The sequence below is a fragment of the Lactuca serriola genome, chromosome 9, assembly GCF_051521515.1.
Source record: "Lactuca serriola cultivar US96UC23 chromosome 9, Lser_US96UC23_V15, whole genome shotgun sequence".
Taxonomy (NCBI): Eukaryota; Viridiplantae; Streptophyta; class Magnoliopsida; order Asterales; family Asteraceae; genus Lactuca; species Lactuca serriola.
In genome coordinates, this window is record NC_136416.1 from 79,882,426 (window position 1) to 79,886,617 (window position 4,192).

The window sequence follows — 4,192 nt, forward strand, 5'->3', positions numbered from 1 at the left end:
ACTACGTCAAGTTGCAATTTATTGGACCAACTGGATCAACAACTGCAAAACAATTTATGACTTGGAGACTACTCAAAATTATGATGATGGAGGAGACGATACAAAGAGTTCATGAGGAAACAGGAAATCAGGTTGAATGAGCAAATATAGTTGATGAACCAATTTTTAATGCAAATTCTAACTTAGTTGGCACTAAGGTTCAGATCAGTGATGAACCAAATTTTGCGTATGACCTGAGTGAGGATGAAGTTCAAAAGCAAACCAACAACACAAAATTTCCTATGTACCTCTTCGATGATGAATTGATTGGTTCACAACACTCCACTTCCAAGCCTAAGCCAAAAATGAAAAAGAAGCTTATAGTATCAAGGAAAGAGTTCCTTGATCTCAAAGGGAAAGTTGATAAAATCCTTACCGTAGTCACTAGTGTTCAACCACCGCATGCACCAAATTTCAATCAACTACAAAGTTTAGAGCAAAGAATGACGGAGATGGAAACAAGAGAAACGTTTACTGTAGACAAAATCTTGTTGCGAGTTTAAATGGGACTCAAGAAAATGGATGTTTAAATATAAACAGACCATGAAAAGTTCATAAAAAAGGAACACGAGTTTTTGCAGGAAATAACCGCGTTAAAGGAGAAGCTCGTATCTGAATCTTAAGCGCATAAACAAAAATGAACTTCCTCGTCGATGAAACCCACAAGGCGTATGAAGCAGGATATATAGAGTTGCAACACATGATACAAGGACTGAGAAGATTTGTCTCTGTAAAGGAAACAATCAAAGAGATCCTTTGTATCTACAAGGATATTTATGATTACATCAAGAATCCCAATATGATGAAAACAAATGATGTGTGTAGAAAGATGCAGATTAGCTTCCTCAAAGTCTGTAGGAAGCTCGATGAATTAAAAGCAATGTTTGAGGAGAAGTCTAAGCCTTCTTCCTCAAAAAAGGGATAGGTCACTATAGAGTTAGATGAAAGCTCCACTAAAGAAAGCTCAAAGTCACCTTCCCCTCTGCAAAGAACTCCGACTCCTCCTCACATAAATGCAACTCATCCCGCCAAGTCTCCATATTCTTCTCCAAAACAAAAAATCCAACTCCACCATAATCACCCAAGAAAACCTTGCCTCCTAAAGAACCAACTCCAGAAGCCTCCATGTCAGATGACAACTCTTATGACACTCAGGTGAACAAACAAAAACTGAAAACCCTAAGCACGAATCTTAGTCAAATAAAATGGAAATCGTGGTGTGTACGATGCGATCATCCTGAGCTCTTCCCCTTCGATCCGGAAGTACCTGAAACATAAACCGAAAACCCTAAGCACGAATCTTAGTGAGTTCCCCAAAAAACCACATACCATACATACAATGGGCCTTGCCCTACAATCATCAGGCCCCGCCTGGAACAGATCTGTCTGTAACATGAATTGGGCCCCGCCTAATCATAATCATCAGGCCCCGTCTGACATCAAGCCCCGACCGATATACATATATACACATAAAACACATGCAAGAATCACTAAGATAAAAACATGCATTACACTCCTCAGGCCCCACCTGGCATCGAACCCCGACATGTATACATATTACATACCATACATGCAAAAGTCACACAGACCACTATCATACTAGCCATAATAAATTATGGGCCCGCATTGGTGCCTTCGACCCGCCAAACATAGTGAGGAGACTCACCCTAACTGCCGAAGAATCAGATAAATGATTGGGCTGTCGGACCAGAGGATCCTCGCGCTAACTAATCAAATAAAATCGCAGTTAATAACTGGGCCATAAAGCATATCTAGGAATCTAATTCATTAGTCCCAATATCCAGGGTAAAAGACCATTTTACCCTTCCCTTACTTGGCCCAAAACCGAGACCCAACTCAATGGCACTAAAAAGCCCAATAGTGGCCTAAAATCCTAAAGGGCACCCAAAGCCCAATACGAGCCCAAATCCAAGAAGGACCAAAACCAAACAATGACCCAAAATCAGAAAAGCAAATGGCCCAACAAGGCCCAAAACCCTAATAGCCCAAACGTGGCCCAAAACGCAAAATTCCATTACTAGGCCTAGTACGCTACGCATACCAGGAGTACGCCCGACGTACTGGGTAGCTTGCCTGGTCAGGGACTCGAACGCGTACGCTTGCCTACGCCCAACGTACGCATCCATTAAACAATTTTTTCTTATAACCAGACTTCTAAACTTTAGATCCAAGCCTCTGGGGATGTCTTAATCCATAAAGTCGAAGACTTTAAGCCTCTTCATGGCTCAAATGAACCCAAACCCTACTTTTAGCATTCTACTTTCACCAAATGGACCTAAACACATGCATGGTTGATCCACAACCATCAAAATGCTAACTTTATGGACTAGGAACCTCAGAAACATCAAAAGAAGCAACTTCTAACTTATGGAGTGGAAGAAACCTACTAGATATCACCATAGAACCAAAAAGGTACCAAAACTTCATAAAAACTAGATCTAAGCATACAAGGAGAAAGTTCCAAGCTTTATAACTCAATGAAGCTATAAAATGATGTGTGGAATCTAGATCTACAAGCTCTCTTTTGATCAAAGCTCCTTCTTCCAATCTCTTCCTCCTCAAATCTCACCAACACACACTAAAAACACACAAAAGAAGGTCAAATCTCCTTAAGAGGGGCTAGGGTTTCAAAATGGGGCTCAAAGGGCAATGGAGGCTGAGAAATGAGAGGATAATGGGTCATAATGTTGTTTAAATAGGGTCCAAACCATAAATTTAGGGTTTGTCCCTTGAGTGCGTACGCCATGCGTACGAGAAGTACGCCCAACATACTCCCCTCTTTCCGAAAATGGCAACAATGCCCCATAGGGACCAAATTTGCAAACTATTTACACACTACGGGTCAAAAATAGGAAGTACCTTGAAGCTTGTGTTACAGTTGGGGCCCAAGACGAGCAGCCACAGAGTAAAAATAACAATGAAAAATACAAGAAACAAATAACTGGTGTACTCAAGACAACCAGGATCTCCCGTAACTACAGCTAAGAAAGAGATATAGAAGGGAACAAGAAAATCCTCATAGAGCAGACAAAGGAGAAGAAGATGGATCGACCCCTTAATCCATTCCCTGCTAGGGTTTATTGGTGATGAAATCTAACCCCTAGAGAGTTATTTCAGACAAGGGATTGGCCGAGCGAAGACCAGGAAAAATCCAATGCTCGCGAATAGCGAGTCAACACCACAAATTGAGAGTGAGTCAAAAAATCTACAAAGATCAAACAGGAACCTTGTAGTACCAAAATCTTAATCGACAACAAAGAACAATTTCGATTTAGGAAAAATATGCGGAAACCCTATATCGAAATGTAGAACCCTAGATTTTCACAAATTGCGACCCTAAACTATAGATTTCAAAAGAAACTCCAGATCGACGAAATCTGCAAAGATTTACAAGGATCTATAAAAGAAACAAGGAAAAATGAAAGATACCTTTCAATCAGACGAACCGCCGGACCACCGCTAAGAGTCAGAAAAGAATAATTAGAGCCCTAATGCTCTAATACCATGTAAAAATTATAAAAACCAAACATTCACACAACATCAATGCTTCTTATATCATTTTGAGGACAAAGAACCAAAAGGTTTTCAAGTACTTACACAAGAAACCTCACTACAAAAACACCTACAGTACTCTCGAAATATGAACACTCAACTTAATTTACTACTCGATCAAAGATTATAAAAAATAAATAATGAAACCCTAACTGTACAAAGTTTGATACAGATGAAGGAAAACGAAAGAAAGTTCAACAAGTGTGTGTGTGTGTGTATGTGTATGTATGCTTTGTGAATAATAAGTAGAAAACACACACGATATACATATATATATATATATATATATATATATATATATACCCGGGTCAAAATCCGACCCAGTAGCTGAAAGATCTGTGTGTTTATGAACCATATTTAACTCCCCAGTCCACTAGTATCACCTCAAGTATGAATTATCTCCTCAAACAAAAACTCCATCATTTAGCATCCTAAACATATTACAAAAGTAACCCTGCAACATAGAAAAATATACAATACAAGAACTATCCAGGAAATGTTAAGTTCAGTACTTTAAACCTTATATTTTCAACACATATTACATCCACGACATTCTTATGTATCAAAACAAGATAGTTTC